The following is a 14,769-nucleotide window of genomic DNA, read 5'->3' on the forward strand; positions in this document are numbered from 1 at the left end:
CCACTCTTCCCTTGCTAAGCAGTTTTGCCTCTGGCCAGCTTTGTTTATGCCTGTGTAGGATGATTCTCCAGGCAATTGAATTGAATTACCCTTTTCATTCTAATAATCTGAACAGAATTCAGATGTGGTATTTGATGATGTCTTGTCTGTTGAACGACCGCAGGACTGCCTGGCACGTTGCAGCAAACGACCATCAACTTGAGGGCCGCCGTGCCTCCACCAAAGTGCCAATATTTCCGTGCAAAATCCCGGTCATTTACAGTTTATGTCTCAAAAATGAATTTTTATTTCATTGGCTTAATCTTTAGAGTTATCAGAAACGTGTGTTTATTCCCAGGGAGACTTCAAATGCAGGATTCTTGTAACAAGACCAGAGCTGGAAGATTTCCTGAAGTGGGGGAGAGAAAAGCGCTCCCTGCCTGGCTGGAATTGCTGTGTGTATGATGCCCTGCAGAGAGAGAGAAGAGAGCAGGCTGGATGCCTTCCAAAAATCAGAAGGGAAGCTGATTCCTACTTGGGAGGGTGTTAAAATCTTAAGGGCAAGGCCAACAGACCGAGGGGAGAAAGTGAAGGAGAGAGAGAAATGTGTGAGCATCTTTTCCATTTTTTTTTTTTTTTCTGTTTTCTTACAGACAAATGCCTGGAAACCTGCGGCATCCGGCAATTCCCTGGCCGCGGCGTATAGTAAGCACTCAGGAAATGTAAGTTAAATTGGAGTTGAATTTGGCTGATGAGGGTTTGGAGGCAGTGTGAGCTGCTGTGATCTGATTCGACCAAGTCTCTCCCCGCACTCCCATCCCCCTGGTGCATTCATATTGTCTAATAATCTGTCACAAATAGCAACAGCACTGAAGCCTTTCACTGTGTCACAGGGAAGGATCCAGCCCTTCCCAGGGGATCTCCCCCGGCACAGGAGCCGGCCCAGCTCTGCCCACACACTGGGTCTCTGAGTCAGAAGGGCATGTTTTTGCAACTAATTTTACTACTCTTGTTTCTATCCCATTGGTCAAACCCTGCTAGCTTTTTTTGGGAAGAGGTCTGCACCAGCTGAGATCCCAAGATTAGTTATATTGATAAGGAGAAATTTCTCTGACCAGCCTCCCATCCCGCTTCCTCATTTTCTGCCCTTAGACAACTCGAGAAAGGTAGACTGCACTGTAAACAGCATCATCACTGAAACGTCTCCTGGCAAGAGCTCTTAGAATCATAGATAATTAGTGAACTTGTAGCAGCCAGCTAACTCAGCGCTGATGCAAAGCTACTCGGTTAGTCACCATAGTATCTCCAAGTAAAGGGATTACTCCAAGCATCAGTTATGGACAGATGTGACTGACTTGTACTGTCCCAGTCTTTTGTGGGTATAGCAACAAACAAACCAGACCAAACTCTTTGCTCACTTGTGACTTATATTCTAACGATCCACATTTGTCTACCTATCTTATGCAGTGACCTGAAATGACACAGACAATAAAATTACAAAAAAAAAAAATATCAGGATCAAATAATATGTCAATGAGAAGGGAAGGTCAGCATCAGAGGAGAAGAAATACCACTAGGCAATTCATAGGGTCCTATCGAGCTGCCAATGCCAAGTGGGAGCTTTGGTCTGAAGCTCCCTGACGCCAAGGTAGAGAGGGAAAGTATATCCGTCACACGAGTCTCATTTGTTCAGAAAGGGATATCAGTACTTTCCCCATTTCTTATAATAAAATCCATTATCTAATCATATGACCTTATTTAAGCCTTAGAACGATCCTTTGACTCAACTATCATTCATCTTAACCCCATTGTACAGATGGAAAAAACTGGGGCTTCAAAAGCTGTGTACCTTTCCCAAGATCTTATCTGGGAAGTGGCAGAGGTGAGGTGAATTTTCAGGCAGTCTAACTTCAGAACCAGTGCCCTTAACCACAGACGGTTGGCCCTTGAACCACGCAGTCAAAAACCTGAGTATACCTTTCGACTCCCCAGAAACTTAACGACTAATAGTCTACTGTTGACTGGAAGCCTCACTGATAACATAAACAGTTGATTAACACAGTTTGTATGTCATATGTATTATATACTGTATTCCTAGAAGAGGAATATGTTAGAGAAATGAAAATGTTAAAGAAAAGAAAATGTTAAGAAAATCCTAAGGAAGAGAAAATACACTTACAATGCTGTACTGTGTATGTGTGTATACATACATGTACTGTGTGTGTGTGTGTGTGTGTGTGTGTGTGTGTGTGTACGTAAGTGGACCCACACAGTTCAAACCTGTGTTATTCAGGGTCGACCACTTCACTGTCTCTCCCCCAGGGCAAACTGAAAAAGTACATGAATGGCCCTTGAGCAAAAGCCTAATTGCCCTGGGAGATGGTCTCCTGCCAGAGATCTGGGAGGAAAAAAAGAGAGGCACATCCATGTGAAGTGGGAAAATAACAGTGGGTATGACATTCATCAGCTCCTAGGCCCAAGACATCCCAAAAGAATGGGAAAACCAGAGCTGTTAGGTCCCAGGTTTGAGACGGCCCGGGCTAAACTAACCTGATAATCTCGTACCCATTTCCTGTTGTCATAATGGCAGAAATAAGTGAAAAACAATCCCCGCTAGGTTGGCTCTGCCTGTTCCCAGGCTCCAGCCTTGCGAGAGAGCCTCAGTAGGGTCTGAAAGAGGGGCTGTAGTGCTGGGGTAAGCAGTCGGGGGGCGCTCTCCAAGGTGCTGAAGCAAGAGGCTCTTCCTTTTCTTTCCAGATTGGCTGCTTGCCTTCTGAGTCACTACTCCTGGTAACCACATGAGTGGAAAAAACAAACAAACAAACAAAAACCAACCCCTCCTCGAAATAGGAGACAAACTGCATGACCAAGTTGAAAAAATGTGCCAATCTGTAAATGTTCAAGTTTATTTACAGGCGATGCCAACCCTGAGAGGTAACATAGGGTAAAGGTACAGCATGCGTTCTGGAACCAGACTGCATTGGCTCAGCAACTCACTAGCTGAGGGACTTGGGGCCAATTTGTTAAACCTTCTATGCCTCACTTCGTCACCTGTAAAATGGTGGTAGTAGTAATAATAATAATAATAATACCCCAGGAAGATTTGCTGTGAGGACCAAATAAGTTATAAGTCACTAAGCATTGTAAAAAGTGCCTGGCAAATAATAAGATCGATATGTGTGTTTGTTAAGAAACATCTCTTACAGCAAAATTGCTTGGTAATGGGGTCATTTCTGGGATGATGAACCCAGCAGAGTCACTTCATGCCGTTGGGTGAATCCAGCCTTAGGGGATGCGGTGATGGCAGATGACATAGAAAATAGTATCTTGCTCTCATCCGTCTCTATCACATTTACATGAAACATGAAAGGCCTGTGCACCAGATGCAATTTCCTCTTGCATCTTGGACTTCTGAGTCCAATGATTTTCTAAAATGCTGAATTCTGTTTGCTCTACAGTTTTTAAACAACAGCTGTTCATCCACCCCAGAGGTGGCAGCGAGTCCGTGTTGGGGGATGTTCAGTGCATACCCACCTCCCTTGGCTCCTCACGGGGATGTTAGGGGGTCTAATTAATTACTGTTTGTAAAGCATTGAGAAATTCTCTAGTGAAAGTTGCTATAGAAATGCAAGTTGCTGTATTATGATTACATGTACTTGGAATTGTTTGCAAAGTTTACTTATTGGGCAGGGAGAGAGGGAGAATATAGTTTTTTTTTCCTTGATGATAGTGGATAATGCTTTGTAAATTGGCATTTATGGATGTCAAATCACTTTATGGAGATGTATCTTCAGAGCTACAGGGAATCTCATAATAGGAAATGTACATTGAGGATTTCTTCTTTTGCTTTTGTGCCTCTCCCTCTTGTAACTCCTTATTTCCACAGTGAAACTAATGTGAAAAGAAAGAAACATTGTAAGAAGCAATCATGTGTATCCAAACTTAAAAAACCCCAGTACATATTTCTATACAAAATTTCCTACATAGAGCCAGGTGGTTTTTTTTTGTTTTTTTTTTTTTTTTGTTTTGTTTTTTTGCCTAGAACACTCCTCCCGTTAATTTATGCTGAAGGTTGAGCAACATTAGGTTGAAATAAAATTTTGAAGGAGAAACGAAGAAAGTTAGGGATACATGTAAACTCCAACAATTAAAATTAAAGTTAGGGATACATGTAAACTCCAACAATTAAAATTTTGTGTTGGGCGCCTCTAAGTCTTGGCTTGGCTTTATTTTGTTACATTGTGTGAAATGACTAATAGCAAGCTCACATCTGAGAAATGTCTTTCCATGGTTATACATGCACTTTTTTTTCTTTATTATCTACTTTCCCCGAGTTTATAGGGAAATACCTATTTTATGGGTATGCTTGACCACTATATGAAACCTCCCCACCTTCCTCTAATGTATCTGTTTCCTAACTCAGGTGTGAGATTAGTGATACCAATCTTGACGTACTAAAAAGAAAAAGCTGACTGGAATTAAAAGTTAGCATTATATAGAGGCAGCGCCCAAGACCTTGTTTGCGAGCTGTTTACATGGTGATGAAACCTGCATCAGATAAGAATGCTATCAATGCTGCCATTAGCGACTCCTCGGCCAAGTTTTATCTATAGCCTCACAAAAATTGATTTGCAATCAGTTATATTTGTTTTTTAAAATCCCATAAAATCTAAGAAGCCTATTTTAGTCTGTAAAATGGAGCAAATAATTGCCTCTTTTACATGAATAAAGTGTAAAATCCATACCTGGACTAATGGCCATTTTCTTATTCCTCAGAAGGCCCTTTGATCTCCAGCCACACCATACACCCCGTAGATTTTCTACTTTTCTGCTCGTTTACGAATTTCTAAACTGAGTTTGGAATTCTCATCGACAATCCCTGCCATGTTCTGCTACCTAGCCCCCACCCTTGCCAGCTGCAGACACTGACCTTCTCTGCTCCAGGGTCCCCTAGTATCTTGTAGGTGATGAGATTTCTCACACACTAATCCATAAAGAAAAGAATGAATGAATGACCTGGGGCTTACTTCTTGAGGGCAGGCACTCTTATTTTATATTTGCTCGTAGCCCTTGGTATGGTGGGCTGATGGCAGGGGGCAGATAATGACACTACTTATCCAAACCGTCCCGTGCACGTCCGCTCACGATGGCTTTTGTTCCTAGAGGATTAGCCATGTTGCAAATGATCAATAAGTCAAATAATCCTGGCAGATCTTCATTTAAAATTCTTAGAGATGCCATCACTTACTTAACTGCATTCAGTCCTATTGATTTACCTCTCACATCCTTCTGCTTTTCTTCCTCCCTACTGACCATCCTAGTCTGGGCCACCGCTGTCTCTCACCTGCACAGCTGCGGTGGCCCCCTCAGGTCTGCCCGCAGTCATTCTTGCTCCTTCTTACCTCTTCATCTTCATTGTAGCAGAGGGGTCATTTAAAATGCAAGTCTTATCATCTTGATTATGGGATCCTTAAGACCCTTCAGTGGCTCTCATTGCTTTAAGGAATGAAATAACAATCTGCCTTAGTCTCTCCCTCCACAAGTCTTGCTTCACTGTCTTTACTCTAGCCACTCTGCCTTCCTTCCTGGTTCTTAATTTTCTCAATTTGTCCCCCCACCCCCACCCTGCCTCAGGACCCTTGCACATGCAGTTGCCATTGCCTGGAACACTCTTTTCTTCCTCACCTTTCACCTGATTACCATGTCGTCCCTTAAAGTCCAGCTTCCCCAGGCTAGCTAAAGTTTTGCTTACACACTCTTTCTAACTCCCAGGGCTTTTTCCTTCCTCACAACATAGTTTGTAGGGGTGTGTGCGTGGGGGTGTATGTCTAAGCTCCACGGGAGCAAGAGCTGGGTCTGCTGTTTGCTCCCCACTCTATTCCCAGAGCTTAGAATCCCCTGGGACAACATAAGGCTTTAGAAAAAAAAATGTTGAATGAATGAGTAACTCTAGAATAAATTTAAGATCTTTGTCTAATAAAGTAGGAGTCAAGGAAGAAATTTATACGCTCAAATGTCTGCTTTCCAGCTGCTGGGAAGGTGTGCATCACCCAGCTCTACTCTCGGCGAATCCTTGGTATCAACCTCAGAAATGATGCGATATTTTTCCCAGTATAAGTTCAGCCCTTTATAAAATAATTCCAGCACACCGTGGCAGGTGTCCAAGAGGTCCATAATTGAATGCAAATAATTAAGAAAGAGCACATGATTTCCAAATTAAGCAACAGAAAAAACAGTACCGTACAACTGTACAGTGATGATTCTGTATCGGTGAAATAAATAGCCCAGAAACCATCGATGTGGAAATGTCCTAGGGCCCAGCGCTCTTGGGAATGTGAAACAAGCATCCTCCCTCACTAGGTTCCCGCTGGCGTCTCTGGTTTGTCTTGCCGTCCACCCCTCACACCTTCTGTCCAGCACAACCTTGCTCAGAGCGCCCCCCACAAGTCCATGCCGGGAACGTGGTTCCTTCTGCTCAAACTGCCTCCCTTTCCCATCACCTTCTTTGCGTTTCCATTTCTGGGACCCCAGGGCAAACATCCATTCATCACTTCCCTGTCCAACTGACCCCTTATCCAACAACATTTCCTTATCCAGTTGAAATTTTAATGTTTCCTTCATTGTCTGGGTAAATGGCCCGTCCACGCCGTCCATCAGCTCATGGCAGAATCCAGGGGATTGTCCTTGCTCCTTTCTTCTCCCTTCAATCCCAGGCACATCCCATCCATCAGCAAGTCCTGACGCGAGTCTGGTCCTTTCCTCCTACCACATCCTCCTGATCTTAACCACCATTGTCCCTGCAAAGGTTTCCCAATGGGCCCTCTCTCCTTTGCTTGCTTCATTTCAGCCACACTGGCCTCCTGCTGTTCCTCAACACAGCGGGCACACTCCTGCCTCAGGACCTTTGCACTAGCTGTTTCCTCTACCAAAAACACCTTCCCTAGATAGTTATTATTTATGTATTTATTATTTCCTAGATATTATTTGGTCTCTCATCTCCTTCGGGTAGTTTTTCAAACATTCCTTCCCACTAAGACCTTCCCTGTCTATTCTATGAAATATTGCAACTTCCCTTCCCCAGAAACACTCTAGCCCATGTCCCCAGTGTATTTTTCTCCTTAGATCTTGTCTCTGCAACGTGTAGGGCTCGCTTCACGGGTGTCCACCCTGTGCTTAGAAGGAGTCTGTGCTTGGCTTAGTGCTCCGTGTTGCCGACTCTGATTCCATTAGTGTCTTTCTAATTTTTTAAATTAAGTAGGCTTCACGTCCTGCATGGACCCCCAACATGGGACTTGAGCTCACCACCCTCAGATCCAGCCTAGAGCTGAGATGATGAGTCGGACGCTTAACCAACTGAGCCACCCAGGCACCCCAAGATACCTTTTTTTAAACAAGGGACACTGCAAGTTCATTTTGACCTTGGTCCCACAAATTATGTAGCTGGTCTTAGCAACATGCTATATCTTTGACTTATTTTGTTGCATCAATCCCCACTGGGGAGTGAGCCACAAGGGCAGGGGTCCTCACCTCTTTTGTCCATCACTGTAACCTTAGACCTAGAACAGATCTATGTATGGGACAGATGCTCAAGAAATATTTGTGGGGCGCCTGGGTGGCTCGGTCGGTTGAGCGTCTGACTTCGGCTCAGGTCATGATCTCACAGTTCGTGGGTTCAAGCCCCACGTCGGGCTCTGTGCTGACAGCTCAGAGCCTGGAGCCTGTTTCGGATTCTGTGTTTCCCTCTCTCTCTGCCCCTCCCCTGCTCGTGCTTTGTCTCTCTCTCCTTCAGAAAGAAATAAAAAAACATTAAAAAGAGAGAGAAATATTTGTGAGTAAATGAGTCCTGGTTACACCAGCCAGAAATCAAGGGAGTCACCCTTGACACTTACCAACTTCCTTGGACTCCCACGTGCAAGTTCCATCCGTTTTGTTCCTTAAATATATTTTAGATCTGTCTACTCCTCTCCATTTTCTCAGTACCACCCTCAGCCAAACTACCTGGATGCTTCCTTGTAATGCGCTTCTTAACTGGTCTCCATCGTCCCCATATGTCCCCTCCAACCACTCCCCATAGTTGCTACCTTCTACCCGTAGAGCCCAGGATGAAGGTCAAAGTCCCTGGCATGACCTCAAGGGCCTGCTCGAGCTGGTCCTGTCTGCCTCTTCTGCCATATCCTGCCCTCCGTCTTGGCAATGCAGCCTCTTGGGCCTCCTTTTGGCCCTGCGAATACATTGTTGTTTGCATGCAAACCCTTCTGTCCCCTGTTTCCAGAACACCTTTCACTCCTTCTAGCTCTTGCTCACTCTCATCCCTTTCCTGAACCCCTGAATTAAATCTCCCCATTATTCGCTATCACAGAGGCACCCTCCACACACCCCTTCTCTGTAAGTCTTACAATAGCAGCCACTGGACAATGATTGGTGTGCTTTCTTTTCTTTTCTTTTCTTTTCTTTTCTTTTCTTTTCTTTTCTAGAGAGCGTGAGCATGGGAGAGGAGCAAAGGGAGGGAGAGAGAATCTCAAGCAAGCCCTGTGCTCAGCGTGGAGCCCAATTCGGGGCTCCATTTATGACCCTGAGATCCTGACCTGAGCCAATATCAAGAGTTGGAAGCTCAACCAACTGAACCACCCAGGCGCCTTGATGTGTTTTCTTGATCGTTTTTTTTTTTTTTTCTCTCTCTCTTTTTAAAATTTATTGTCAAGTTGGCTAATATACTGTGTAGTGTGCTCTTGGTTTTGGGGGTAGATTCCCGTGATCCATTGCTTACGTACAACACCCAGTCCTCGTCCCAGCAAGTGCCTTCCTCGATGCCCATCACCCATTTCCCCCTCTCCCCTCCTTCGACCACAGGATTGTAGGGTTACAAGGGCAGGGACCGCACCTCTGAGGTCTCTATCCAGCGGGCCCCGAGGACACGGCAGGTGCTCAGTAATGCTGCTCAAGTGAGTGAATGTGGGGCAAGATGCCCTGCTGAGCAATTAATTTAGGTCGGGTCTTCAATGGCTAGTTAACTTTCACTCGAGTCCCGAGGAGGCAGACAAGCCTCAGGCCATGTTCCTGGCGTTAAGTTAAGCAAGCAGTAAGTAGGGCCAAGAGGCAAAGTTGCCCCCATGCGGGGCACGGGGGCTGGGCTGTCTGCAGAAATCTTTTGTTATGCAAACACAAAGTTGGTCCCCATGGTATTTCTTTCCTTTTTTTTTTTTTTTCTTTTCTTTTAAAAATGTGGATGAGTTGCTAACATGGATAAATTGGGAGGTTTCACATGAAAAACTGAATATTTGGCTTCTTTTGAAAAGTTGAAAGACCCAGCCTTTGCCAGACTGGCCTGTGGATCCTTACTGTGCAGGACGAGGAAACAGTTGAGAGAAGCGGAGAGGCAGGCAGAAAGTGGGGGGAGGAATAGCGAGGGAACCTGAGTGCATCACGACTAAAGGCAGCTGTGGCTGGGGAGAGGAGAGGCCAGAATGCTGGGGCCTGGGCCAGAGACTTCTGGGGTCTGGTGTAGGAGGCAATAGAAGTGAGAGCTGTTTCTGTGGGTTAGGAATTGGGTCGTCTCTAGGGATTCGTGTTCTTTAGGGATCAGGAGTAGACATTGGATTAGAATTCTTTTAATTACTCTTTGACTAAGATGTGACTTTTTTTTTTTTTTTTTTTTTTTTGCAGAGTTGAGCCACTTGGAGCTTTATGATGTTTTAGGACTCCTCAAGTGCATGCGTTTATGACAGAATAGTTCCTGTAAGGAGAATGTCGGCGCTCCTACCCGAGGTCTTGGTTAAGTAATTCAAGTCTGGACCAAGTGAAGCTTTCCTCCACCCCTTCAGCAATTGCTAGCTTCTTGACATCCTGGCCATCAGTTTGTTTAGGTCCTATTTTGGTACTCATCCCTACCCCATCCCCCTCGACATGGTAATTCACAGTTTACATTTTGTCTCCCTTCCTTGGCCAGAAGACTCTGGAGGATAGGGACCAGCTCTGTTTTATTGTTCTTTATAGATTCAGCCCAGAGCTAAGACCATACCTAATCAGTACATGTTTTTTGAACAAATGAAGGAGGCTTACCAATGGCCGTGATTTACTTAAGACTTCCAGATCTCTCTTTAGCTAGGTCCACACCAAGGGCTACCGGAAACATTCAAGCAGCATAGGATGGAACAGTCTGACAGATAGACTCTAACTTGTTACCTCTGGGAACTAATTTAACTCAGGAGCTGAACGTACCCAGGAAATGGTGCTGGGCTCTTGCAATTGACTTTCTTATAAATGATTCAGGGACTGGAAAGGCTGCGTACTGGTGTGTGTGCTCATGATTCTAAGCTGGCCCCCAAATTTAGACTCATCCTTGACTCGTGTTATTCTCATAACCCACATTCAATCCACAGCAAATCTTGTTGGTTTTACCTTAAACACATAGCCCGAATCCAACCACTTCTCATCACCCTCCCCATCCCCCAGCGTAAGCCGCGTCCTCGCTCATTGGGACTGGTATAATGGCCTCCTGACTGGCCTTCCTACTTCCACTCGGGCCCCTGTGGTCTGTTCCCCACCCACCAACCAGATCACTACCCTCCTCCACTCAAAGCCTTCCAAAGGCTTCCACTGTGCTCAGAGCAAAAGTCAAAGAAAGCCCTTTCAGTCTGGCCCCTGCTGCCTCCCTAGCCTCCCCTAGCTCCAGGAACTCTGGCCTGTTTGCACTTCCTCAAATGCACAGAGCACATTCCTGTTTCTCCTGCCACACGAGGCTCTGCCCCAGATATGTGGCTCTTCTCCTCACTTCCTTGATGTTCTTCCCACTGAGGCCTCCCTTCTCCGGCCTTCCCTACTCAGATTGCTCCTCCCCTGGCTGCCCGTCCCCGGCCTCCTTCCTTATTGAATTCTCCAGAGCACTTACCTCCATCTGACCTATATTCTGCTTTTTTGTTTGTTTCTTGTCTATCTCCTGTAGCATGAGGGCGCGTCACGAGGGGGAGGACGTTTGTTTGCTCTGCCCACCATTGCAGCCCAGCGCGGGGCACAGCGCCTGGCACAGAGAAGTGCCGGACAGCAACTGTGGATAATGGGGGCCGCACCATGTGGCACGAACCTCGTGGCGAGATGACCGTGTATGTGTATGTGTGTGGAATGTCTGTGGCTTAGTCGTGGAGGATTAGTGCTGAATTCTTGCCTTGGTGCCTTCTTTAAGGGAGATCAAGTAGCTTTGGGCAAAGAGAACCCAGGCATCCACGTCTAGGGTCCCAACAGCGTGCGGAAAGGAGGTTATGCTTTGCGGTTAGACCTTGGGATACACATAACCTCAAAGCAAAAGACTCTGGTCCCGGAGAACATGTTTGGCTCATGTGTCAAGGACAGAGGAGCATAGTCTGGGTTCAGGAAGCCTCTGCTGGGGGGCGGGGGGGGGTGATGGGGGTGGGGAGAGGGGTGTGGAGGCTGCTCCAGAAGTCAGGCTGGGGGACGCTGGGCTGGAATTGCCTGCAGTTGTATGAATGGTCCCTGGGTTGAGGAGCTTTTGGGACTAGACATTGGATTTCTAGTCTGTGCCTAGAATGTTTTTTCAACTTGTACAGTGTTTTTCATTTTCATAATCTTAAACCTTTTTTTTTTTTTTTTTTTTAACTGGATAAGATTGGCCTGGGGATGGGCAGTACTGTAACAAGGAAGAATGTCCTGAAGTTTGTGTATTTCTTCTGCCCTGACCCAGGGAGCCGAGGCTTCTGGTTCCAGAATATCAAGCTGGCGCAGAGCTCTCTGGGACCCTAATGAAGCAGGCAGATGGTGAAATCCTGGTATGGTTCTGGTGCCCGGGGGCACAAGGCAGTTCTCAAATTCTTGTCCTCTTCCAACTGCTCTCAGTGCCCACGGCCCTACAGAGATTCAGTGAGACCAGGGACTGGCATGGACTTTGTGCCTGCAGGGAATGAGCCCGCAGACTTGTCATTTCTAGGGGGCCGTCCAGATGTCCCGCTTGGGCTGTCATATGTAAGTGTATTATGATGGAGTATTACAGCATGTCCTGGTTTGCAGTAGGGTGCCAGCACGGTCCCTGGGAATCCTTACAGAACAAACGCAGCAAATAAGAACAAAGACTTCACAAAGCCACAGGAGCGAACCAAAAAAATGTCCCATGAAGTTGAGTGCAGGCAGGTGTAAAGGGAAAATACTCTGACCTTTATTGGGAGGAAGACGGGCACCGGGCTGTGGATTTCAAACCAGGACAAGAACCACGGTCAGGGCGGATCCTTCCCGTAACATGAGGGGACCTGCTGTCCTTGCCAAAAAAGCAGGGGAGGGGTGGGCACTACTGGACAGACTGTTAATGAGGCGGGGGGAGGTAAGCCAAGCAGAAAGAAACACTCACCACGTACTGAGCATTTCATGTCTGAGAGCACAAGAAAAATACTTGGAATGGTTATTATTGTTCCCATTTTACAGATGAGGACAATGAAGCTCAGAAGCTAGATAATTTACTATCTTGCAGCTTCCGAGTGTTGGGACGGAGTTCAGACTGAAGCCTGTCCTCATCAACCATCTCTCATCTGGTCCCTTCCTTCTTCTAGCACATTCATACTCAGGGCCTACCGTGTGCCAGTCCCTGCCCAGGTACTGGGTACCCGGCCAGTGGCCAAAGTAGGAATGTTCTGCCCTCATGGAGCTTCCCGATCCACGGAGGACGTTGACAGTGAACAAAGCAGAGCTGATAATCACATCTGGGATAGTGCCACAGAGGAAGTGGTCAAGGTGCAGTGATGGGGAGAGAATTGGGGGTGGGCTCTCCTTGGGCTGGAGGGGGGGCGGTCAGGGACAGAGATAAGATAGAGCCCAGCGTGGGAAGGGCTGAGTGGGGGATGCATCTGGGCTGGGGGAGCAGCAGTGACTGCCAGGGAACGAAGGGGTCTGCATGTCACAGGAGTGAGCAGAGGGGAGAAAGAGTCGCAAGGTGTTTCTCCAAAATGCACGCCCTTTCTGCCCTAGCGCGTGGCTTTGCCAGAGAGGAGCTCCTGTCGGAAGAGGAAATACCACCCTGCCCGGTGGGTAGGAAACTTCAGGCCTTTGGGAGTGAAAGAGACGATGGGGGACGGAAAATACCCACAGCTTCCCAGTAGATGTAGACAGAGTCCCACTGAGAGACTCCTAACGCATTGTTAAGGCAAACCGGGAAGGCAGGGTTCCATCCTTTCGATGGGGAGGTCCTAGACAGCAACCTGACTTCTCCCCAGTCGGAAAAGAGGCCGGGGTGGGGCCGTGTGGGAGAGGGCGTGGGCAGAAGCCCATCTACCATGGAGATCCCGCTGGCATTTCTCGAAGAGGAGAAAAGGAGAGGAGGAAGGGAGTTAACGCTGGTCAGATGGCTTCTCTGCGGAGAACTGTATGCTAACGTTCCACAAGCCTCACTTCCTAGAGGCCCTCCAGGTCTTCATCTTACAAGGGAGAAACTGAGGCTCAGAAAGGTTAAAGTAACTTGCCCAAGGTCACTCAGCTAGTAAGGGTGTGCTGTGCCTTCTTGACTCAAAAAGCCACACTCCTTCCTGTGGACCAGGCTGAGTAGCAGCAGACCAGCCAGGCGAGGGAGGGAGTGAGACCAGAGAGGCAGGACCCAGGGGCCACTGTAGGGAGGGGGTTGATGGCAGGGTGGGGGGAGAGAGACGGTGAGGGGACAAGGGGACACAGGTGGAACTCGGATGGACTGGGCTGGGCTTTGCTTTCTGCGCCAGACTGACTTGGGTTCAAATCCCCCCTGTGCTGGTTTGCTAATACCTAGCAGGTAGAGGGAAAACCTTGACTATCCCAATTCCCCGTGCTGCCCCTCCCCCAGCCTGCCGCCCCAGGAGGAGGCCCCCACGGCTCCTCTTGCCTCGGCCGCCTGAGTAAGCAGTCCTCCAGAAGAGCCTGACTCATTCGCCTTGGCTCCCTTCCACCAGAGCTCCAGGGAGGACAGTGGCCCAGTGGCCCCGTACCTTCTAGCGTGGTCTGACTACCCAGCCTCCTCTGGGAGCCAGAAGGGGACAATCCCCTCGGGACTCTGCGGCTGGTACCTGCAGAAGCCTCGGCCTCCCAAGTTGCCTCTCATCACCCAGCACGCAGCTGTGCTGCCTTATTGTATGTGCTTGTGTGTTAATGTGTCACTGTCCCTCATCAGACGGTGAGCTCTTGCAGGGCAGGGATGAGCCTGAGTCATCTCCGGTCCCTGGTGCCCACGACAGGATCTGGCATAACACGCGGGCCGCTCAGCAAATATTTGTCGAATTCCCTTCCTAATCGAACAGGAAATTTCCCTGCCCTTGCCTGGGGACGATCACCGTGGGGGAGACAGAGTCCCGTGGCCTCGGCTTCCGTTTGCTACCTTCACCCCGCTGCCGCGGCCCTTGGATGTGAGGCGTACAAGGCATCTGCCACATTCCGGCCTTGTTTCCTCCTCGTGCTTTCGTTCCAGCCCATTCTCACTCTCTGTCTGGGAAAATCACAAGGAAACTCCACGTTTTGCTCCTGGAATTCTTGCCAGCGTGATTCAAGCCGAATGGAGCACATCCCACACAAACAAAGACGTTGCCACTTTCAGCGCGGTGGCTTCCTTCCTTCTGCCGGCCCGGGCCCCCCATCTTGCCCAGGCAAGAGGGGCAGAGTGCATGCGGCCCGGTTCTCACCTACAAGGCCCCCCACGGTGGGTGCACCTACAGTTGGGCGGTGGGTGGTGAAATAAACACAGAGGCCGTCTGCCCAGGGAATGCATCCCGAGCCCTATCCACTCCCCACTCACCCAGGGTTTCCTGGATCGGATGTCTTACCAGTGTTTAACTG

At 47.8% G+C, this 14,769-nt stretch overlaps 1 protein-coding gene and 1 long non-coding RNA gene across 10 annotated transcripts in view; one reads left to right on the forward strand and one right to left on the reverse strand.

The window, feature by feature from the left end:
* The window catches only part of LOC123591471, a 107,841-nt gene that overhangs the window by 87,215 nt on the left and 5,857 nt on the right, over window positions 1–14,769 (forward strand). For 6 of the 9 annotated variants that reach the window (XR_006709347.1, XR_006709346.1, XR_006709352.1 and 3 more), the window contains 6 exons: window positions 338–701; window positions 9,643–9,744; window positions 10,922–11,078; window positions 11,675–11,952; window positions 12,531–12,711; window positions 12,946–14,632. This is a non-coding gene — a long non-coding RNA (uncharacterized LOC123591471). Of the gene's footprint in view, window positions 1–337; window positions 702–9,642; window positions 9,751–10,921; window positions 11,085–11,674; window positions 11,953–12,530; window positions 12,712–12,945; window positions 14,633–14,769 lie in introns of all 9 variants that reach the window. The other 3 variants (XR_006709349.1, XR_006709353.1, XR_006709354.1) reach the window with 3 other exon arrangements.
* Window positions 1–14,769, reverse strand: part of CACNG2 (calcium voltage-gated channel auxiliary subunit gamma 2) — a 108,127-nt gene that overhangs the window by 58,136 nt on the left and 35,222 nt on the right. The gene's annotated exons all lie outside the window — the stretch shown is intronic.

The sequence above is a fragment of the Leopardus geoffroyi genome, chromosome B4 (genome assembly GCF_018350155.1).
Source record: "Leopardus geoffroyi isolate Oge1 chromosome B4, O.geoffroyi_Oge1_pat1.0, whole genome shotgun sequence".
Lineage (NCBI taxonomy): Eukaryota > Metazoa > Chordata > Mammalia > Carnivora > Felidae > Leopardus > Leopardus geoffroyi.